At 38.4% G+C, this 25,355-nt stretch overlaps 1 long non-coding RNA gene across 1 annotated transcript; it reads left to right on the forward strand.

Annotated features, from left to right (window-relative positions):
* The first annotated feature begins 892 nt into the window (after nt 1-892).
* LOC144650162 (uncharacterized) lies at nt 893-3,074 on the forward strand. The gene is made up of 2 exons (XR_013570027.1): nt 893-950; nt 2,203-3,074. It is a non-coding gene; the product is annotated as an uncharacterized LOC144650162 (long non-coding RNA).
* The last annotated feature ends 22,281 nt before the right edge of the window (nt 3,075-25,355 follow it).

The following is a 25,355-nucleotide window of genomic DNA, read 5'->3' on the forward strand; positions in this document are numbered from 1 at the left end:
TGGGTTGAATAGACTAGTTAAAATATTTTAAAACCCCCAAACCACGAGAATCTTGATGAACATTCTGCCTGGACCCCAGACTGGACTTCGGCAGGACTAGATGCTGAATTTTACCATGTTGAACGCCGATCTCGTATTGTTTTACTAAATAGTAACGCCATCTTTAGAATATGTTTCAAACGAATACACCTCCAGATCAGGGCATGTACTAAAACCCGAAACAACGAAACGAAACCACCGAAACGAAACCACCGAAACGAGCGAAACCACCGAAACGACCGAAACGAAACCGCCGAAACAACCGTAACGGCCGAAACGAGCGAAACGAAACGAAATCACCGAAACAAGCAAAACCCATTACGATTATTGAGAGCTAACCGTAAACAGGCTAACCAGAGTGCATAGTAGGCTAACCTAAATGAAAAATAGGCTAACCGGAGTGTGTAGTAGGCTAACAGGAGTGTATAGTAGGCTAACCGGAGTGTATAGTAGGCTAAACGGAGTGTATAGTACGGTAAGTGGCGAAAATCTTGAAGTTTTGCTTGTTTCGGTGATTTTGTTTCGTTTCGCTCGTTTCGGTTGTTTCGGCGGTTTCGTTTCGGTCGTTTTGGCTGTTTCGGTGGTTTCGTTTCGTTGTTTCGGGTTTTAGTACATGCCCCAGATCAGAGGCTCCTTGCGATTAGTGATTGTTATCGATTACTGTCAATTGCTATCGATTATTATCGATTTTCTCAATCGATAACAATCGATAATAATTTTTTTCTGTGAGTTCGATTGTTATCGATTACCGATTTCAATCGATATCAATCGGTGATTGATATCGATAGATATCGATTGTATCGATTGATTTCCGATATCGATTTCTATCGATTGACTACGCCTGGATTTCGTTAACTCCGAGTGAAATAGATCGATTCAGTGTATGCAGTTTATTGATATTCATGATGGAGGTAAAATTACTGTTCATTTAGTCAGAGTAAATAAACTTCAGCTTCATTACTTAGCTCTTTCGTTCCCAAATATATTAAATAATCCACTTGTCATGTAGTTCTGTTCACTATTGAGCGTTCATGTGGATTACATAACAATGTCAACAATTTTGAGATTTTGAGGTCTGTTTTGCTGGTTTCATTCAGAATGTCAACAGTAAATGTTATATTTGTCATAAAAAAATCACAATCTTGTTGTGGAATTTGGAAAATGCACACAACAAAGGTTAATGACTACTGGAAAACTGGAATCTTTGTGAGTAAATTCATGCCATTTTAGACACTGTATGCAGCTGTGCATGCAAACTTATTATTAATTAAATGTGTATCTTTAAAAATCTTAGTATTACTGTTAAGAGAAAAGCTTTTAAGATGTGGCAATGTTTTTCCTATGCATGTACATGTATATATAGGGGTAGAGGGGAGGGGGAGTATTTAAAGGCCAAACCTTTTAATTAAGAGGGGGTGTAAGGGTTTGCAGTGATGCTTTGAGTTTATTAAAATATTTACAGTAGAACCCTGCTAACTCGAACTCTGAAGGGAAACGAAAATGAGTTCGAGTTAGCGGGGTTTTTCGAGTTAGCGGGGTTGATTGAATATTTTATTTGCCAAGTTAATAATTGATAGTTTACTGATTTTTAAGCACTTCAGTATACAGTACTGTGCAAATTGAACTTATCTTGCCAGAAACTCTAAAGCGACCACACATTCTTTTGTTAAGAGTGGAAAATGACTGTCAAATACATGATCTGTTCATTGCTAAAATCAATGGGCAACCGTTGCGAGTTGCAAGTTCCGGAATTCGAGTTATCAGGGTAAAAAGTTTGACCCAAATTTTGTTCAAGGGAAACAAAATTTAGCTCGAGTTAGCGGGGTTTTCGAGTTATCCGAGTTCGAGTTAACCGAGTAAAAATGACTGAAAAGTGGGGTCAAATCCAAGGGAAATGGAAGTGAGTTCGAGTTAGCAAGGTTGTTCGAGTTATCCGAGTTTGAGTTACCGGGGTTTTTTTCTGTAGTTGACTTCGCAGTTATCAGTAAAAAAAAAATAGTCTGTGCTGATACATCTCTGTTAAATATATAAGGTATCCTTTCGCATCCAGTGGTTTTGCTTCACTTGATACAAGCTTGCGTTAAGTGTTTTGTTTTATAAATTATTGATATTCATGCCAATTAATCAATTTTAATTTAATCTGTGGCATTTGACTTTTTTCAGGGTTAACATGAGTTTCAGAATTTGCAGAGCCACAGACACAAAAACAGAATGTGGACAAAGACATCAAAAGAAAACAGGAAGGATTAAGATTATCCAGCTTGATGTTTGGGTGTCTTCATGATGCCATTTTCAAGAGACTAGTAAATTACATGTAAATTGAAATCAAGAAAAGCTGCAAATGAGCAAAGTTTATATTTTAAATGTTAACGTATTTACAGTGTACTTCAGAAAACAACTTCTTGATTGACCTGTCTCTTTCACATCTTTTTAGATGTAACAAGGGCATTATGAAGTGATCTTTTTAAGAATATGCAGCCAAAACAGTAACAGCAGAAATGAATGGGAGTTTAAAATTGCTATTTTCAATGTTTTGGCTGGTAAGAAACCACATGTGACCAAGCTAAAATCTCTTTGGCCGGTTAACATGACCTGTAAGTGTCCAAATATTTTGAGCCCTCGACTACACAGGACTTACATGTAGTTGTCTAATTACTGTATATCATAAGATCTTTGGTTGACCTTGGGGGAGGTAGTGGAGTTAAAAAGCAATGTAATAATTTGAATTTGGATTGGTAATGCTGAAACTGGTGGTACTGTAATTCCAAAGTATAGACGTTAAAATCGTGATTGCAAGCAATATGCAATACCAATTTCATTCTTATGTGTTGTATGCTGCGTACAATTTATAAGAACAGCTATAATGTTAAAATTAGTGAAATATTCTAAAGCCAGATAAAACTTGCAGTATCCATTAGGTACCATGAAGCAACCAAATTGTGACTCATTTGCTTACTTTGTGAACTCCATGACGAATGGGCAACATGACTCCACAAAAATGTGTACAATAAAGCATACAAATTTTTAAAAGAGCAGTCAAAGTATTGATGCTATATTTTTTTCTTGCATAGTTTTATACACAAGCAAACATGATTCTATTTTTTCTGCGTAATCAAAGAACAAAACTGAGTTTGAGACTCACAAACAATATTCTATCTTCCCAGAATTTTTGTTTTTTTATTTCTGTGAGTGAAGTGAAACCCCTTAAGAGGAAGGGGACTGTAGTTAGCTTTCACTCCGGTTTGCTTGGCATTAGCTTATGGCAATATGCTGTAAACCCTTTGCTACATGTATGACCTCTGCCATTTCCATTCAAAATTAAAATATAGGCAAATAGTGAAAATAAAAACAAATGAATGAATGAAAAAAAGAAAATTAACCATATTCTTAATGTAGATGTATATTATTTCCTTTATACTCTAAATGTTAAGTGATTTGCTAATTTACCACGTGATATGCCTATCTACCCCAACATGCAGCCCTACTACCCCCTCCTTATCTACACGAAGGTTACATAATTACCCGTTTTGCAGCATAATTTCCCATCCAGACTTCTGGATCATAATGCTGTCGGTGGAATTAAAACGTTTTGATTGATTTTGCTTGTTCTCGGCTTATTTGGTGTTGCTGTATACGGTACAGTAAAAACCCGCGTGTAAGAACCTACTTTTTTAGAGTTTGGCAAAACAGGTTCTTGTATTATGGGGTACTTATTGACAGTTTAGGCTAAGTAGGTTCTTAATTAGGTTATTAATTTCTACAGAGTAGACATTGATGTTGATTATCAGAAAATAGTATAAAATCTGGTCTGTTCTTCATTATAAATATTTGTTGATGTACCCATGTTGCCAAAAGTACAACAACATTAATTGATCATCAAAAACTGTTTTTTTAGTAAAAAAAATATAAATTAAATAGTTAAACCCCACTTATAAGAACCTGTTGGAATTTGTTTGGCTAAACAGGTTCTTATATTTTGGGGTATTAACAAAGCAAATTTTTGCCAGAAGGTTCTTAAATTCCTAGGTTCTTACACGCGGGTTTTTACTGTACTCCCATATAAGGGCTATACGGGTACATGTGCTGCTCAACAGGGTATGCCTTTTGCCTCTCTGACTCTGAAACAGGGTATACAAATCACCCTTTTGACTGTGGAACACTATCAAGTTTAGCTATGAAACTCCGCTCCTCTCATTGGTTTTTCTCCAAGCCACAGACAAAGTCAAGTGAGCGCTTTGTGATGTACGTTAGTGTTTTTATATCTATCTTCATATATTTTTCATTGTGGATATTGTCTGGAACAGGGTACCTATTTTGCACTGTTTGTCTGGAACAGGGTCGCAAATTGAGCCGTTTTTCTCTGGAACAGGTCCAGAGTCTCAGCGACTCAGTGGCACACCCCTTTAGTAAATTTTAGGGAGTACCTCTTCCCCCCCCCCCCCCGGGACACAGTAAAAAAGAAAGTAAGTAACAATATTAATATTTATAAAAAAAAATAAAACGAATATTATATTCTTAGCCTTAAAATTGTACAATGGCTTGAATTCAGGTTTCAATAAAGTGCAAAATAATTAACTGGGGAGCTCCGCTTTTAGGCTTGCCTAAATCTATATATTATCTTTAAAATCCTTTCAATGACACAGGCCCCCAAAAATAGATTAAATACTTTGCAATAAATTTGTTTAGTAAAGACCAAAGGATTCGGAAAGGAAATAACTACAGGTATTATTTTGTGTTTTCTGTTAACTTGCAGGTCATATGGCATCATTATTTGACAAATATAACCCCCATACCAATTTCTATGCATGTGGCAAGTTCTTAGACAAAGTCGCAGATGCATATCTGATTTGCGGGGCATTACACCACTTTGAGATGGAGACATTGGGGGAGGATCTAAAGAAGATTTATACACTGGGGATCCTGCCGACAAGCAAGCAAAGCTAGATTATGTCAAGAAAGTATTGAAATGCTTCATTGAAGACCATGTTGAGACAAATGTATCGGAGCTGAGCCAGCAGGCACCCACTTATTGCCACTTTTGTGACAGGAAATATGTCAGGCCAAGTGCACTTAAGAACCATGAGGAAAAGGAACATGGTTTTGATGTTGCCGAAAGCAACAGCTCATCCCAACCCCCCACTAAGTGATCAGGACAAAGTTTACAATTATACCCACCAAGCCCTTGTATTGGTGCTGCTGAGAAAGAATCATGAAGATGCCATCAAACTTGCTGACGGGGAGAGAATTGTAAGACTTTACAAATTCTTTAGTCTGTTTTACAAAGTTAGCAAATGCCCCAAAGAATGCCATTGGAACTCTGCATTTTCTACCACAGGTAAAGTGCCTCCTTAGCCCAAGGCTAGCTCACTCTTTAACATGGAACAGATTTGTGAATCATTAAGGAAACATTGACTCAAACTTTCTGATGGATAAGGAAGTTGAGCATGACAATTTGGATTCAAGACGGATATACATAGTTTCAAGGGTGATATTACTGACAAGAGCATAGGCAAACGTAATTTTACTGATTAAAATAAAAAAATGAAATTAAAAGTAAAATTAAGTTCATCAGTAAAAATAAGTTCAAATATTGACTAGAAATTTTTTTAGTCAGTTCTTAACAGGTATTAAATTTTCACCATCAAAAGTGTTCCTCCCCACTGCTTCACCTCACACTATATTTTTTATTGTTTCCTTTCTTGTAAGTATTTCGTCGTAATTTACAGTATAGTCACTTCAGTCATATGTATTTTGGTTTAGACAAGTACATGTATTATTGTAATTTCTATTTCTATTTCCTATGCTATCATGTATTTTTCCTTTTTTGTATTATTATATTTCGTCCTCGTTGAAGATGTAACTATTTTGTGCTTTTTTATGTAAATATTGTTAATGTTTGTAAATGTTGATTTCAATAAAACATGTTATTAAAAAAATGAGTCATTCTACTACTAGCCCTGCTGACGAAATCCTCAGAAGCTTTGAAGCCATCTGGGAGGCACACAGAAATGTGTGCACATCAAATGTCCACAGAAAGTGATGTCATCGCATTGGTCGACCATTTTTTGGAGGCAGGCCTTTATGACATTATCCCTGGAAGAAAGCACTCTGCTTTCCCAGAAATGATAGCACAATTTGCTTACAGACTTAAAGGTCGATGATGAATTTTTAAATTGGGTTTCAAAGTCACTGAGAAAGTTCTAAAGAAAGCATTTTTACCGACTGTTAACATCAATATTGCTCAAATCCTCTATTAAGATCTTTCCTGATATGCAGGGGGTGGAGTGGTGGCTACGTCTTAAGTCGCTTCTCCGACGTACTACTGGTCAATTCGCCAACGTCTCAGTTTACTTTGTAATGAAAGTTTTTCTTACATTTGTGTGTTGTCATTTATTTCACTCCCTTGGACTAATAATTCCCCAGCGCATGGGTGCAAGAATAATAAGATCAACTCATTGTTTACAACACAGGGAGAGCACAACACCTACATATGCAACAGCAGTTCTTGCGCGAGCGGATTCTTACAGATATAACAAATTTGCAACAAAAATAGGATAATAATCCTAAATGCAAATCTGCTACGCTCCCTCTTCACTTAAAGTTTTTACGAACACAAAAAGTTAAGTGCTCTTTACGACAAGTGAAAAAGTAACAAGTCACACTACAATTGACACTAATTAGTGTTTACAAGTCGCACTACAATTGACACTAATTAGTGTCGCATTAAAATTAGCCTTTTGTGGCTGTAGCAAGAGACTTAGACTTAAGGCTTATTAGAATATGAATTTTTCCTGTCAACCAATCAGAACTGTGAATTTTATTACACTTACTTTTTTGATCTGATGCCATGTCGGGTCTTCATTCGAGCTTAAGAGCAACTATAAGTCATGGACATTTGCCACGTTTGTAACTTTTCCCTTTGCCCAGGTCAGGAAGGCCTTTAATGCAACGGTTGCTTCCGATGGCAGCATCATACCTGCGGTACAGGAGTATCTTTAGCCCAGTACCGTGCCACAGTACAGTTCGGAGAGGAGGCAATCAACTGGTGTTGCCAGTTTTGCAACACTAGTATGGACTCTTCGATCAGTGATTCCTCAATGGTAATCACACGTACATATGTTTATCATATGTATAATTATTATTGTCGTAAACTTGAGTTTTTGTAAGTTACTTTTCAGTCTCAAGTAGGGTCTAGCGCAAGTGGTCCCTTAAGTCTCTTGAAGCGTAAATTCAATTTACAAATGAAAAAATCCATTGTCCACTACACATGGTCTAAGTTAGATCATTAAAAAAGCACAAAACACGAACATTGACTGATCTCGTTTGTTTTCTCCTCTACCTACTGATTTTAGACGGATTTATGCCTGCCTAAATCAATATATTATTGTTGTTTCTGTCTATAGGTCCTGTTGGAGGAACTTACTGAAGCCTGTGCACAGCCCTACCCAAACCCAAATACATTGCTTGAGCTGCCAACCGGCTGCGTCAAAAACTCCGCCTTGAGCACCCACGAGATCTTGACTTCGAACTGGTTGATGAATGTCTCCCTGTTGGTTTCCTCCGTACTGACCTCGAAGTAAAGGATAGATGCCACCTGATATTTGCAAGGCAGGAGCAGCTGAACACCAGACCTAGTCCATCGACGGGACGTTAAAACTTGTTCGCCACCCCTTCAAACCAGCTCCTAACAGTAAATGGGGAGAATGCCAAGCAGGTGCCACTTGCATACGTACTCATGTCCAGCAAGAAGGGAAAGGATTATAAAAAGGTATGTACACTTTGTTTTAAAATGATATCAATGACGAGCTTGGACCGCTAAAAAAAATCCCCACAGGTGGCGTAACATGATTCTAGGTGTGGCAACAAATGTGTCAAAAAATCAATTAAAGCGGCAAACGAAGGTGTTACTCGCACACTGTTTCATATGACAGCTTATAATTTTATTGTCATAATATCATTTAATGGAACAGACCTGTTCTCCCATGCACTTTTTTTTGGTGTGCATCCAGGCTGTTGCTATATGTTCACAAATTTGGACTAAACGTTTTTCTGACTTAGCTTTCTTTTGTAAGATCCATTTCTTAACTGACCAGAAATGATGCATATCTTGTTTATGCTTTATTTATTGAAATAACTGATTTAGCTCGCTAACATGTAACATGCCTTTTATGTGTTTGTGTTGGACTTTTTCGACAAAGAGACATTCCCTCCGATGGCCTTCTTAAGTCTCCTGCTTTTATGTCTGTTGTTGGACTGGTCAACTCTATCGACCTGCAACCACAGGAGGCAAAGGATCTCGATTCTGGCACGAAAAATTTTTTCCATGACTCTTAGTGCAGAATTAGGCGAGAATTAAAAGTGATGCAGGCAAGGATTGTTGACCTTGAGTCAGAAGTTGAGAGAATGGCTAGCTCTTCCCTTTCAGACAGGACTACTCCTAAATCAAATTCATTGACGCCGTCGCCATTTGTATCAAGTTCTGACAGTTGGACAGGTTTGATGGGAGAAATTCAAAGTAATTCGAATTTTGGATCAACAACAAGGAAGAAAGAAGTGAAAAAGAGATGCAAGAAAGTAACGACTTTACTCCACGTTGTGTCTGAGAAGTATGGCGATTCGATGTCCTGTGTGCTGGCTAACAGTTTCATATTTGGGAATAATGCCGAAAGATCTGAGGTGAGAGACATCATTTCTGATGTTGCAAACATGATCATCGAAGCAATAGGAAGCAAGAAAGGCCTTTCTGGGCTTCTCTCGTCTGAAATCTATGATCGTATCATGAAGAGCATGAGAGTTCCTGACTGGATCCTTCCCTACTTTAAACTTCAGACAAAACCCCCAGATTCTGAATGGCAGACATTGCTAAATTTGACACAGCTTGGAAAAAGTAAGGTAAGATAAAGTTCTGTGTAATATTTTTAGTTGAACTGTAGTTTAACTGAATGATGTAATCAATGTGTACAACTACTTTGTTAGACAATCTGAAACCTGACAATGTTCTGTTGGAGAAAAGATTACAAAAGTGGAATCCGGTCATTATTGATTTTGGAAAGGCACGTTTTATGTCCAGTCCTAAGCCACTGATGCCCTTGTTGAAGTCTGCACAAGAGAGGTATCGCACACAGTATCCCCACATCGCCCCTGAACTCAGTCAAGGAACTGGACAACAAAGTATTGCGTCGGACGTGTTTTCTCATGGAAGAGTGGCTTTATCAATCTTAGATTTATTGCCGACTAAGCTAAGTCGATACGCTTGGCAACAAAAGCGACATCAAATGATCTGTCAAAATGCCCAACACTTCAAGAAATGCTTGCTTCTCTGTTTGCTTGTTTGACTACTAATTCATTCCTTTCATTTATTTATAACACACGTGAACAATTACTTCTTCACAGTTTGTTATTCAATTCTGCACTTTTAGTCTTGGACGCTGATGGACGATACTCTGGAAGAGGCCAGTCACAAAAACAACATTCCATGAATGGGGTAAATCTTTGCACTCAAGCATGGTGTAGACTTTAAGGCAAATCGAGGTATGTTACTTAAAATTTGATGAATTATGCTAGAATCACCACTAATGTTCGGTAATTAGCTCAGTTTCTTTTTCACTTGCTTCCTTTAGCTGCTTCGAAAGATTAAAAGAACTCAAGAATGGAGAGAATGTAGATAAAAAGCCAGGTCACCAGAAAAGTTTTGTGGTCGACCTCGCCTTCCATTGCTTCAATCGTTTTGTACAGAATGCCAAGCCAATGCCGAACTTGGACACAAGGTAGTTACCTTCGTGTTTGTCAAAAGATGATGTTTATAGAATTTGCAGGGAAGAGATGGGTACCAGACCAGTATGCAAATCAACAAAAGAATTGTACAAAAGAATTGTTGTCATCCCCCTGGTTAGTGAAATGGCCCTTGTTGTACGTTTGTTTTACGTTGATCATTATCGTTATGTTGCCTGCCTGTTATTTATTCTAGTTTACTGATTTTATTAGGAAAGTCGTTTTTCCTAATGCACAATTTGCGTCCATTTCAAAGAGCAGCTGCAAAGTGGTGAGACCGACAGCGAAAGTAAGAAGGAACTCAATCTAATGAGAAAGATCCATGTCACACAGCAGCTGAAAGTGAAAAATATGTTCTATATATGATTGACTGATTGATGCTCAAGGAGAATTAATTTCTTGGACTAATGCGACGGTCATTGATTGTATTTGTTTCCCGTTAATAACAGAGCGGAAAGAGAAAAGCACTACAAACCCAGGTTGAAAGTGGCGGCACATCCCAAAAAATATTTATCCTTAACATTGGATGGAATGGATCAGAATAAGCATAACCTGCCCCACCCAACAAAGAGCACAAAGAGTACAAAGCTGCCGATATATAATTGACCCTACCAATACTGACCAACAAAGAAAATGTCAGAGGTGGCAGACTGCTTTGAGACTGGATGCTGGGTGGGAGGGGGGGGGGTTTCATACATCAAACCAAGAACAAAACACAAGAACAGGTGCCCATCCCCCACCCCCAGGAGGGCACAAACCCCTACATATATTCCAAAACGTTGAAAACAGTGTAAGTAGACTTTTGGTTAGCCAGTTAATGAGTAAATTAGCTAGTTTAGCTACTCAGTTAGTTATTTAGTTAATTAGTTAAGTTAGTCAGTTAATTAGTTAGTTTTCATTTAAAGGTTTTAATGATTCTAAGTTTTATTTTCATCTTTACAGCTTAGCTATTTTATTTGTAAGTAACTTTTTATCACGGAAGAAAATTTTTAATTTAAATTTTATTTTTAATAACATTTCACTGTAAAGCGCCATGAACCATCGGTATGGCACTATATTAGTCTATTATTAGATAGTTTAAATTTAATAGCATCTATTCAAGTTTCAGTGCAACATTTTTTAACGGCAGTCAATTTAAAAAAGATGATGTAGCATTGATTGTTGTTAAAAAAAATTGTGGTACTAAATTATTGTTTTAACCATAAATCAAAGGTGGATGGAGCTGCTTGGAAACTAAAAACACACGTGACTGGAGCACAAGTAAACCATCGTCCGATGGTCGCAGCATTCATTGACTGTTGTCGGTGGTTGGGGAGGATCCAAAAAAGAATTTCTACACTGGGGATCCTGAAGACAAGCAAGAAACCAAGATTATGTCAAGGAAGTACTGAAATGCTTCATTGAAGACCATGTTGTGACAAATGTACTGGAACTAAGCCAGCACGCACCCACTTTGAATGATTTGAATTGTCGCTTTTGTGACAGGAAATATGTCAGGCCAAGTGCACTTCAGAACTATGAGGAAAAGGAACATGGTTTTGATGTTGCCGAAAACAACAGCTCATCCCAACCCCCTGCTGAAATGAATTGTCCAAATTGTCTGAATCGGAATTGTCCCCCGTCGTCCTTGCCTTCATTCAACATTTCATGTCTCTCGAGGGTTGAAGGCCCCTCTCTTGACCCACAGAAAAAGTGGTACATATTATCAAAGAAAATTATTGGAACAGCTTCTGCCCAACTTGTGGATTTTGCTAAAAATATATCGAAGATATTTCACAATGTAGTCAAGAGTGTTCCAGCGCGGGAACTCAGGCCCGCCAAAACAGGAGGCATAGCTGCAGCATTCAGAAACTATACCTGTCTACCGAGTAGCCTTTATGTGAAGTTGAGGGAAGGGCTAGCTCTTCCCTTTCAAACAGGACTACTCCTAAATCAAGTTCCTCGCCGCCGTCGCCATGTGTATCAAGTTCCGACAGTTCGATCAAAGAAATTTAAAGTAATTCAAATTTTGGATCGACGACAGGGAAGAGAGAAGTGAAAAAGAGATGCAAGGAAGTACTGGCTTCACTCCATGTTGTGTCTGAGAAGTATGGCAATTCGATTTCCTGTGTGCTGGCTTACAGTTTCGTATTTGGGAATAATGCTGAAGATCTGAGGTGAGAGACATCATTTCTGATGATGTGGAAATGATCATCGAAGCCAAAGGAAGCAAGAAAGACTTTTCTGGGCTTCTCACATCCGAAACTTATGATCATATCATGAAGGGCATGAGAGTTCCTGACTGGGTCCTTCTCTACTTTAAACTTCAGACAAAATTCCCAGATTCTGCACGGCAGACATTGCTAAATTTGACACAGCTTGGAAAAAGTAAGGTTACATAAAGTTCTGTGCAATATTTTTAGTTGAAGTGTAGTTTAACTGAATGATCTAATCAATGTGTACAACTACTTTGTTAGACAATCTGAAACCTGACAATGTTCTGTTGGAGAAAAGATTACAAAAGTGGAATCCAGTTATTATTGATTTTGCAAAGGCACGTTTTATGTCCAATCCTAAGCTACTGATGCCCTTGTTGAAGTCCGCACAAGAAAGGTACCACACACTGTATCCCCACATCGCCCCTGCACTCAGTCAAGGAACTGGACAACAAAGTATTGTATACCTGGCTAACAAATCTCAGGCGTAAGCTGTTTGCTGGTATTACTGAAGAATTTGCTGATGAAGAATCTGATGACAAGGAAGAGCCTTTAACATTCATTGGATTACAAAGACGTTTTGTGATAAGTTATTTATTTCCATAAGTATAAAGTTAAATGTCATACTCTGTATGAGTCGAACAATATTAAAAAGTTGCGGCCATGGTACCTCACTGATTTGGCTGAAATTTTGCATGTAATCATGATTTGGGGTCCTTAGTACGAAATGGATGTTTTAAAATTCTATAAAATTTTTACTTTGGAAATTATGAAGACAGCCATTTTCGATCAGCTTCCTTCCTAACTCCTAGTTGTCGTTCCATTCCGACAATACCGCGACGACCTGAAAGTAGGCCACACCAAGAGGTGAAGATCAGTGCCTCAGAAATTCTTGTGATAGAGTATTCCCTCCGAGATGCACGTGGCGATGTTAAGGCTGGAGATGGTTTTTTTGGAAAAGTTTCCCTTCAGATATATAACAGAACTTTTCCAGTTGCGGTGAAGGAGTACAAGTTCAATGATTTGTACGAAGTGACAAACAAGGCAAATAAAATCTTTCAACTCCAGAAAAACGGACCTCAAAAACAAAACAAAACTGTGTTTGATAATTATTGCTTTTATTTATTACACATATCATTTCGGAGTTACGAAACCTCACCCTAAAGAACAAGCCATTAATTACAGGTCTAACATGAAGTTATATGTCAAATAATTTTTGTCAACTTATTGCATTGTAAAAATATCATAGCCTTGTCATAATAATTTCTCTAATGTTACAACAGACATGACATTTAAGGCTGTCATGGACAGGGCGAGTGCTACCACCATACCATTTGGATGGGACGACGCTGAGAACAGTACAATGATAAAACAAGTGGCAGCTGCCTTCTTTAACCAAGTAAGTCCAATAGTTTTTTCCCCTTGCTTTGTAGGAATCAGCACAAAACGGTTTTTAATGGTCATGCAGTGTTATGGAAAAAATAACAAAAGTTGGACCTTGGGCCGAGCTCTGAAGTACAGTAACCCACCTAAATGGAATGCCATCTTGGTGGATTTTGGAGAGAGCAGACCCATGGAAAACCCAAACAATACAATTTGACAGAGCTACAGCAAATCCATTATGCAAAATGTCATCCGTGGATTATGCCTGAGCAAGTGAAAGGCATTCAACCGCAATTGGTTGCTTTGGATGTCTTTTCGCTGGGGATGATGCTACTTCTTTTTGAAAATTCAAAAATTGAGCTGCCTCAAAATGTTTGTGTAATGTGCCAGGGCTGTAGGTCAAAAGAGCCCGCTAAACCACGGGAAATAATAGGCTTACAAAATTCGCTAAGTGGCTGTTAAACATTAACATACGAGCATTTTTCTTTTGAATATAGTACAGATACAATTATATATTTCACCTTGTCGTTTAAAATAAACATAAAAATTATGTCTGAGCTTTCCTGCCTTGGTTGTAACTGAATGATTCTAATTTTTCACATTTTATTTCAAGTCTGCCCCCAGGGTCGGTGATATACGAATGAGCCTTCTGCAATTTACTTTTTTAAACACTGAAATTGCCAACTTTAAAGCGCTTGAATTAGAGAAAACAAGTGCAGCAGTAAAATATTTTTCAATATAAACTTTGTACTGTTGATACAATGCATAATTTTATAACAAAAACATGTGATGCTCTCTTTGATTGATTTTATAATTGAACAAAAATACAATATTATTCCCTTTTTTTAGTTGACGTGACCAATCTACCGCAAGTTTTCTACAACGCACATTTATCTGATCGTTAAACAATGGATTATCCTGGTTTGAGTGACAACCAATGTACCTGTACTGCACCAATGCACCCTTGTGAAGGCACACGGCTCGTCATGCATTGATTGTTAAAATATATATAATATATTATTGTGAAAACTAAATTATTGTTTTAACCATTAACCCTATCCAGACCGGGGGGGGGGGGGGGCGGAAAGTGTCCGTGCCGACTTTGAACGCTTATGACTTTTTTTATTCAACCAAACGCTGCCAAACTTTGCGACTTTATCTAAAATTTATCCGGGAATAATTTGGTAGGGTAGGTTGTTGTGTCAGGAACTTGACGTCACCATGGCAACGGCATTTTGACAGGCATGTTTTCCCAAATTTGTAATTTTCGTGTTTCTATTAATGAAAAATAACTTTAAAGTAATTATTTTCACCTGTTAACGGGTTTAAAGCACAAATTTATTGGTTTTGAGTATTTTCCAGTAATTTTGGGCGGTTTTCTGACGTTTTGAAAAAATGTCGAAATCCAAGATGGCGGATCCAAGATGGCGGCTGTTTTGACATTATGATGTAATTGTCAAGTGATGTGACGTCATCATCCCACGTGACATATACCAAAAGATAGATTTTGGGACATACTATATATCCTGTAAGTTTCATTGTGATTACTTAAATATTCTGGAAGTTATGGAGGGGGGCGGAATCCACCCCCCCCCCCCCCCCCTGGTCTGAAAAGACCAAAAAAAGCCCGGTCTGAATAGGGTTAATCAAAGATGGATGGAGATGCTTGGAAACTTAAGACACACGTGACTGGAGCACTAGTAAACCATCGTTCAATAGCCGCAGCATTTATTGGCTGTTGTCAGTGGCCTTATGATTGCTCCAGGTGATAGCCCAGGGCAATTATTCTTGATCATGACTTGCAAAAATAAATTACAAAATTAACAATTAATGTTAATATACTAATAATAATCTACATCTTACAGGTCAAAATTGTCTGCAGGTTATTTTTCTCAACCTAGGTTATTTTTCCCAAGAGTCAAAAGATGGAGGAATTCTGCTTGAGAAAAAAAAAATCAAACAGGTTTATGTGCTCCAAGAACCCCAACAACACAGGGACTTGTAGAGCGTAACCATCGTACCATTCAAGAAAATATGACCAATATCATCAAAGAGAAAAATGAAAAACAAAGGAGAACTGGTGTAAAATACTAAACAAGGCAGCGCACAAGAAAAATGTAGTTACACACAGTGCCACAGGAAAGACACGGTATGAAGCAGTATTTGGCCTTCTTGCAAAAAAGAAGTTCACAATGTTGAAGCATGAGGAAGAAGACATGCAAAGGAAAAAACTGAAAACAGATATCAATAAAAAAACAGTCAAGTTATAATAGCAGAATGAAAGAGAGTAGAAAAAAAGCTCCAACATTTCACAAGGATGACTTTGATTCTTTGAAAAGAGTATGCCAAAATTGTCACTAAGTTCGGAAAAGTAAAAACATTGATTTCAAAAACAGGTTGAATAAGTGCACAGCAACGAGCATAATATTTGACTACTCAAAAGACATTACATTTTCCACTGCATGCAAAATGGCTACAGAACAGTGATGTAATATTACAACTATGAATGAGAAAGTGAATAAAACACACTGAAAATAATTGATTGCAATTGTGAGAATTTGAGTGTAACTAATCCAAACAGTAACCATAACCCTTACATTAACAAATGTCACGAATGTAATTTGTAATTTGTAAACACAACCACATCAGCTATGCTGCAAAACATTTATCGTGTATAAATAAAAGCTTTTTTTATTATTATTAATGGAAAAACTAATTCTAACACTACATCGTTTCATTTTACAGGTCGCAGGTTAAGGCTGCCTCAACCAACAAATGATAGCTCACCACCAGCAATCCAAAATTGTTTGGAGTTATTAAACTACTTTTAAAAAATACCCAAGTTAAAATTTTTTAAACTAGTTTTAAAAAAATCACCTCGGTTAAAAAAAAATAAACCTGAATTTCAATTTGACCTGTAACATACATTATCAACTGCACCTGTTCATCAATGGAGACAATACATAGGGTATTGACTTAAAATGAATTTGAATTTAATCCAGTGGGTCTTACCTTGCTTTTTTATTTACATGATAGTTTGGTCAGTTGCCACCCATCCTCTATCTACAAATGGACAACTGCTGGCGCGAATGCAAAAATCAATTCGTTATTACATTCCTTGCCATGCTTGTGGAGCTGAGAATTTTTAAGAAGGTTAGTTGATGTTGTGTAATAAGTAATCTAATGTACATGTAATGTTATGTAATGTAATGACTGTAACATAAGGTTACCTACCGTTACGTAGAATTATGTAATACAAGCTACTAAAGACAGACTAAAAAAGGTTAAACTATTACTTTATTATATCTCCTCTTTCCTTCCAGTCTCCTTCCCTTTTCCCATTCCTCTTTGTTCACTGATCTTACCTCCCTCCAGGCCTGCACCCTCTTGCTTGCTCACTCTCTTGCTCTCTGTATGTTTGTTCGTTTGCTCATAATGGAATTTGTGTTGCAGCTACAATCACTTCACATGTTAGCACACATGACCTTGCAAATAACAACCAATGGGCATACAAAACCGAGCATCTATTGATCAAAATGTCAAACCGCGCAGGAATAACAAAGCTGCCCCGACCTCGGCCATAGATGAAACAAACAGAGGCAAAGCTTTCAATTTGCAGGCACTAAACAATGTGTTATAGTTAACGACTTCATTGTGATTTTTGTCGTTTGCGAAAAAATAGAATTTGAAATTGCAGGAAATTGGCACATACTTTAGGACTTGGATAATTGTTGTTGTTTGAGCGATTCGTCTTCATTGAATCGATTTGGCCGATACTTTTCCTCTACTCTCAGTCAGTTTTACCATAGAGCGGTTTTTAAATCTGTTATGTCACATCTTGAAAGTTGAGAAAAATCTTTGCATGTACTGTACCCAGTTGATTGTACTGCTACCTCGGCTTTATAAAGCTGTTTTCGAGTCAAACACTTTCTTAGAATCGCTGACCAAAATAATCAGAAAAAGTTAACAACTCAGTACAAAAAAATCCATTCGATCATTTTACTGTATTCACATGCAAAAACTGTGCACCTTATTTCTTTTATGGGCTCCTCCTTAGCACCTCACATTCATTTCCCAAATTTTTACTAGGGTTTGTATGGCGGCCATGTATATTTACCTCTCGAAAGTCAAGTTTTCGAATTTCTGTAATACAGAAATTGTTGCTGCAACGAGAGCATGCCCACAATGTATTCTGGTTGCCAGTGTCCCTTTAAAGAATTGAGATAATTAGACTGGTATACACCCTCTGTGGATGTCCTTCAAAGGGTTAAATGGCGAACGCTAGAAACTAACTATAACACTAAAATTCTAGCTCTAGTTTACACAGTATTTGAAGGAACTGCTCCATTGGGTATACAATTTCTTTTTCGGAAACAGCATAGTATATATGACATGAGACGTCAGAACTGCTTTGTCCTGCCCAAGCCAAAAACAAACCTTAAAATGAAATTAGTAACATACATTGGCGCATAAGGGGAATATGTTTTTTGCGTAGTACTTAAATAAATACAAGCAATATGCAAAATACCGGCACATATTAAGTTAAACATTTTTTGTGTCATTTAGCTCCAAAATGTGGCATTGCAGTGTAATACGCAATACTACTAACAGTAATAACATGTCGTATTACCAATTTTTTGCTTTGATTTTCAGAAAGCCATCCTAAACACCTTAAAGTCTGGAATGAAAAGCAAGTCAGCTTTCTACTAAAAGTCCTTGATGCTGCGCTCAACTGTATTCCTGATTCAGAAAAGGATTTGCAGGAAAAGGATGAGAAAGAGTTTGGGGATTGGTTAACAAAGCAAGATTTTTAAGAAAAGAGGCAGCCAACATTTGCTATCAGGATCTCTCGCTCCACCATCTAGTCAAACGCACGGTGGGATAAGTCAGAAACTTTGATCCTTCCCCTGTCTTTGGAGAATAATGCAACCACAACTGGAACTGCAGTTATTATTGAGCATTTTGGTCAGGAGTTTGGTGTGCCATGTGAACATGCCAAGGAGTAACTCCCCTTCAACAAAAAGGCACAATCCTTTGACATAAATGCTGCACGACAGCATCAGGTCTTTTGGCCTCTTTAAACAAGCACAGGACAGAGATGACTGAAACAATTCGACAATTGACTGAAGCTGAAAAGGCCTTGGAAATCATCCAACCATCACAAAAGGTGCAAAATGACAGTTTCTCTCCAGAGGAAGACGACCCAAGTGTCAGCAACATCCAAAAGATTGATACAAAATTTCAAAATATCTTTTACAATGTGGTGAATAAAATGTGGGAGGCACAACAAGCAAGTGATGCCAGTGAGTACGAGAAGTTTACTAACTGGTTGTCAATGCAAAGGAAGAACTGGGAAGATGCAAAGGATGACAATGCTAGGACTATACTTCATGCAGCTCTTGAGAACAGAAACATGACACTTGTCAAAACTCTGTTCTCTGCTGGGGTGAATGTGAATGTGAAGGAGAAATGTGGAGCAACTCCTCTTACATTGGCTGTCATCAGAAAAGATGAGGACATTTGCCCTTTCTTGTTGAGCAACTTTGCAGTTTATAGTGATTACTTTTTCAGCACCATTCCAAGTCCACACAGCATTGCCAGACAGTAAGACATAAAAGTTGCAACTGATAGGAATGAAAGAGTGAAATCAAGAACTTCTGTTGATACAGAACTTTGCAAACTCTTCTAGCATGGCGAGGATAAAGAAACCACTGTCAATGATTCTGAAGTTGCCGAGCAATCACACATGGCAGAAGGTCAGAAATATGACAGGGACAGTAAATGTTCAAAGACATTGATTGTTGGTGATCAGGGCAGCAAAGTTGAAACCCTTCAATAGCAAATTGCTACAAACAGCCTGGAACATGCAGTTAGATACTGTGCGACAGCTGGCTAACCAACCATGTCCTTTGGTCGATGCTCTAGGCTGTTGTTGGCAGCCTTAGAACAGCTCTCAAATGTAGCTAGGGAGTCTGGGCATACAGAAAAGAAAAAAACGTTGCCATTTGTCCAATGCATGGCATTGATTTGCCCCTTCAGGAGTGTATAGAGATGCCTTTTTTTTTCTGGTGGTTACTTTTAGACTACCTAAACTGCTACAATCTTGGACAAAACCTGTTGAAACATACTCATTTCACGCATTATTTGTCCATAACTTTCCTCTCCAGCGGAAAAAATAAAATTCTCTACCCCCTACTCAATGTTGTTTTATGGGGTTTGGGAATGACCTAGCTTCACTTTTACAACAACTTCCTATGCACAACATTGAAATGGGGGAGGGGGGTTAAAGAATTGAACAGAGATACCTACATGAGGGAAATACGAACGTAACGTAAACAACACAAGGAATGCGAGGAGATTATTTTGAATTTTTTGTTTCATTTTTACATTAAATCCAGGAATTATTAACATCAACGAGAGACTCTTTTGAGTACCGTACAACTTCGGGACATAAGTGGTGCCGGGACCAGGACACGCCGGGAGAAAAGGAGTGTAATTTCAACACAAGACATTGCAAACATGGGAGACTCGGACAACAAGAAAACCGACCAAGGTGACACAGGAATGACACAACAAGATCTTGAAAAGAAAATCAAGAAAGAGATCGTCAAACTCAAATTCTACTTAGAGGAAGGCGATGAGCTCTTAGAAGACGGCGCTTACGGCTAAATTTCTCTTACGTGCAAGCGAACGGATGAAATCCAAGACCGCCTAAACGACCTTATGTCAACACTACAAGAACTTAAAATTGACCGTGGAATTTCAACGCAGAGAGAAGTAAGGCAGTGGAAAAAGGACTTAAAGGCCACATACGTGCCACTTCTGGAGATGAAAACCAAACTGAGCAAGGTTCTGGAGGAAAGAGAGCGAAGCAAAAGTCAAAAGGCCGAGGAGGAGAAACTCAGAGCAAAATTCGAGCAGGAGGAGAAATTTAGACGCGAGATCCAGCAACAAGAGAAGGAACTTTGGGAAGAGAAAATGACGGCGGAGTTAAAATTGACGGAAACGAAAATTGAGATGGAAAAAGCCGCGAAAGCCGCCAGTGCAAAGCTGCCGGAGCTCAAGATAACCCCTTTCAACGGCACTTCAGTTGACTGGATCAGGTTTGAAAACATGTTTACCTCGCAAATAGACAGCAAGCCATTATCGGACGAGGAAAAATACGGCTATCTTTTGGAGCTGGTGGCCCCTAAGGTAAGAGATAGACTAGCCAATTTAAAGCCGGGTACGCTGGGGTACAAAACGGCGTGGGGCAGGTTAAGGACTGAGTTTGGACAGAGCAAAACTGTCTTCGCTGCGCATATGGAAGAGATAATCAATTTACCAGTTACTAGAGGATCAAATTACGAAAGGGTACGCGAATTTTATGAGAAGCTGAGCAAGAATTTTGACGCGTTGCAAACTCTGGGGGAGGGAGAGATGCTCAAGGGTTTTGTCCTGTCTACCTTAAACAAGCTTCCCCAAGTGAAACCTGATTTGGTGATAACAGACGAAGGGTGAGAAGATTGCAACATGGAAAAGTTGATCGATTCTATCCAAAAATGGCTCAAGCGCAACAAATCCGAAGACAATCACAGAGACCAAACGGAGCCAAAGAAAAGGAAACAAAGTTATTTTGGCCAGAAACAACCCCACTGCCGGTTTTGTGGAAATAACCACTGGGGAGAATCGTGCCTAACGTACAACACAATCGCGAAACGGAGAGAGTTCTTTGCAGCAAGACGGCTATGTTTCAATTGCGCCCGCCCAGGACATTCTGGGAAGGAATGTCAAGGCAGAGTGTGCTATAAGTGCAAAAGCAAACACCACACCAGTCTATGTGATAGGCCCAAAAGGAGCGAGACGCAAGATCCCAATGCCCCACTAAGCGGATACACGCCTTCTGTTGAGCAAAGGTCCCTACCTGCCATTGTACCATTGAAAATCCAAGAGAGTACGTTTTGGGCTTAATTGGTTGTCAATGCAAAGGAAGAACTGGGAAGATGCAAAAGATGACAATGCTAGGACTATACTTTATGCAGCTGTTGAGAACAGAAACATGACACTTGTCAAAACTCTGGTCTCTGCTGGGGTGAATGTGAATGTGAAGGAGAAATGTGCAGCAACTCCTCTTACATTGGCTGTCATCAGAAAAGATGAGGAAATGTGCCCTTTCTTGTTGAGCAACTTTGCAGTTTATAGTGATTACTTTTTCAGCACCATTCCAAGTCCACACAGCATTGCCATACAGTTAGACATGAAAGTTGCAACTGATAGGGACGAAAGAGTGAAATCAAGAACTTCTGTTGATACAGAACTTTGCAAAATCTTTTGCAAAGCATGGCGAGGATAAGGAAACCACTGTCAATGATTTTGAAGTTGCTGAGCAATCACACATGGTAGAAGGTCAGAAATATGACAGGGACAGTAAATGTTCTACGACATTGATTGTTGGTGATCAGGGCAGCAAAGTTGAAACCCTTCAATAGGAAATTGCTACAAACAGCCTGGAACATGCAGTTAGATACTGTGCGACAGCTGGCTAACCAACCATGTCCTTTGGTCGATGCTCTAGGCTGTTGTTGGCAGCCTTAGAACAGCTCTCAAATGTAGCTAGGGAGTCTGGGCATACAGAAAAGAAAAAATACGTTGCATTTGTCCAATGCATGGCAGGAGTGTATAGAAATGCATGTTTTCTTCTGGTGGTTACTTTTAGACTACCTAAACTGCTACAATCTTGGACAAAACCTGTTGAAACATACTCATTTCACGCATTATTTGTCCATAACTTTCCTCTCAAGGAAAAAAATAAAATTCCCTCCCCCCTACTCAATGTTGTTTTATAACTTTCCTCTCAAGGAAAAAATTAAATTCCCTCCCCCCTACGCAATGTTGTTTTATGGGGTTTGCGAATGGCCTAGCTTCACTTTTACAGCAACTTCCTATGCACAATATTGAAATGAGGAGGGGGGTTAAAGAATTGTAGTGAGATACCTAGATGAGGGAAATGTAGCCCAGTGTTTCAACAGTTTTGTCCAAGATTAGGTAAATGACATTTTAGTTAAAACCCAGGAAACAATATCTATTTCGGTCATCAAACTTTTTGAGTTTTTGATACTCTGCGAGTTATACAACATAAAATTATCATCTAGGATAAATTCCTAAATCAAGTTTAACAGGAATGTAAATTTAATAGATGTTCGTGCTTATGTTACCATATTAACGTTCTACATGTCCATGACACCACCACATGTGGTCCTTTATGGCATTCTGCACCAGTATTCATTTTTGGATTTGTTAACGAACTATTGCAGCGACAGCATTTTCGCAAGGGAAAGCGAAGGTTTTACACTGGTGTTGCTGTAGAGAACAGTACAAGAAGTTGGACGATCATTATCACCTGGCATTGAAACTCGACCGTAATCAGTGGTGGTTGAGTGCGAAAATAATTCTTCTTAAAGAATACTCCATTTCAGTGAACTTCTTCAACAAGCATCACAATTACTACAGTGCCTGGCGGTATGTTAGGAAATGTGAACACCTCAAACATTCCTGTTAAATCCCCTTACAGTAATCTTCAACAAATTTTGCACCCCAACTTCAGGGACCTTTGCTTGGACCGGTGTGGAGAACGCAGAATGTATATTTCTGAATGATTTTCAATGGTCCCCCAGCCTTATCCTGTGGCAAGATCTATTGCTCTTGCTGGGGGCCAAATACCCATTTTGTGAAGGGATATTTCATTTAATGCCGACATGCCTATCTTCTGCACAGGAAAACACTGTCTCGTGTACAATAAAACGGTGTTATTGATGTTATTGACTGTAATGATGGCTCTATGTTTCATGGTGTTTTATTTCAATTATCAAATCCTGCAGGCAAGACAACGTGAGATCCCGCCATGTGGAAGATGTTTTTCTCGCTTTATTATGGCAAGCCTTCAACAGAAAACCATTTTTGATGATTAACTTTTTACTTACGTATTGAGAATCTGACATTGGATGAAAGCCACAAAGACACTGAGGAAGACATTGCTGATGATCCCTATGAAGAGACGGCACAACAGAGCCAAGAAAGCGATGAAAGTGTGAATAAAGAACAAGCCAGTTCAAGTTTTAAATGCATGCAAGAAAGAGTTGGAAATTATTTCCAAGCTCTGTGAAAAAGAACCACGACACAGTTTGAAATGCAGGCAACTCGAGATAATCCTTGCTAGCCGTCAAGCAGTTAAAGAAGATTGCCATAACCAGGTGAATTTGCAGAAGTATACTCCTTTTCCAACGTGCAATCTGGCAAACCACATGTTTGACAAAAATCACTGTTTTAACGACATTCTGAATTTAAATAAGCCGGGAGATCTCTTAAATAAAGGCAAAGGAACACACAGATAATACACTTCAAAAGCTGCGCCATTTTCCTCAACTCCACCTAACACATGCCCTTGTAATCTTGCATGTGACAACCTGTATGAAAATATACGGCAATTTCACGGATGCTTGAGCAATAATTTTCCATAATTTACATAATAAGCTACCTATTAATACCGTAAGACTTTAACAGGGCTTTAATCCCTAAAAATCCCGCTGAACTGGGACAATGGCTCCAGAAACCAAGTCCAAGAGGACATAATTCCTGTGTGCAAAGCAGATGAGGAATAGATTTTCACATACATGCGCGCTGGTTATATACGCATGGATCTTAAACAAGAGAGGTCATTTAAACACATCTTCCTTAATTTAAGTGTTGTTATAGTACTGTTTTCTCCTGTACTATGAAAAGTTAAATTTTTTTCACTGAAACAGTATCACTCAAGTTTGATTTTTGCTTGTCGTTGTTGTACAGACAGTAGTATTACTAGTATTACAGAGACCTAAAGGATTTAATTTCTTAGTTTCTTATCCGAAAAAAAAACTGAGGGATTGGATAGGAAGTATGGTATGTTCTATTATTTCATCTGACATATACATTTTACCTTTCACATAATACAAATATCACATTTTCTATTGCACCCAGTCCCTCTTAAGCTTCCATGGCTAACAAAATTATACCTTGTGAAACTAAACACCACAGCTTCGGTACTGTGAGTTACAACTAGGTGTATGTTAGGAACCAAAAAGATGATATTTTACAATCATTTTATAATACTAATTGTAGAATAACTTTATTTCCCATAGGATCTAATTTAATCCTTGGATGTCTGGGAAAATCATTTTAAAGCCTTAAGATGAGCCCCTCATGGAAGAATCCTGCCACGATGAAAGTCCCCGGAGTGATATACTATCACCTTCAGTAACTGCAGGTGAATGCAAAGGGTCTTGGGTCTTAACCACCAAACGATGAATTACTTGGTCAATTTCCTTGATCCAGTGACCATATCCATACCCAGCACACAGAAAGTAACTGGTTTAAAGCAAAAGAGAAATTCAAGAAAATGAAAGGCACTACAAATCCAAACTTCCTATAAGAATAACTACTAATTCACGAAGAGAAAATAGAGTGGATGACTCTAGAGCTTTTGTTGTGGTACCACCCTTTATTCTTGGTGATTCGGTCTACAGACTCACCAACTGGTTAATGAAACCCTTTCAGACCAGAGAAACCTTTCGTATGAGAAGTTGGTGTTCAACACAGCCCACAGTTAGTCAAGTGGTGGTGGAAGATTCCTATAGACCTATGGCAACATGAAGGATGTATCAACTAGCATCTCATATATTGTTTTCCAGCGAATTTAACATAATACCCTAAAGGATTACATAACCCTATCTACGTTATATTCGTCCGATTCAAAATTCAAGCATAATTAGCATGTTAGTTTCTCATGTTATTTCGTAAAAATTCAACAACAATGTCGTCCACACAGCCTTTGTCTCATTTGCCTCCATGTCCACTGTCTGAACTGCCATCAGGGGGCATTTATTATATATCCACTTGCTTATTGCCAACCGCTTGCGAGCATCTGCTATGGTTGCTCAGGGAGTCTCTAAAGCC

This window comes from Oculina patagonica, chromosome 4, assembly GCF_052425735.1.
Source record: "Oculina patagonica isolate OP01 chromosome 4, crgOcupat, whole genome shotgun sequence".
Classification (NCBI taxonomy): Eukaryota; Metazoa; Cnidaria; class Anthozoa; order Scleractinia; family Oculinidae; genus Oculina; species Oculina patagonica.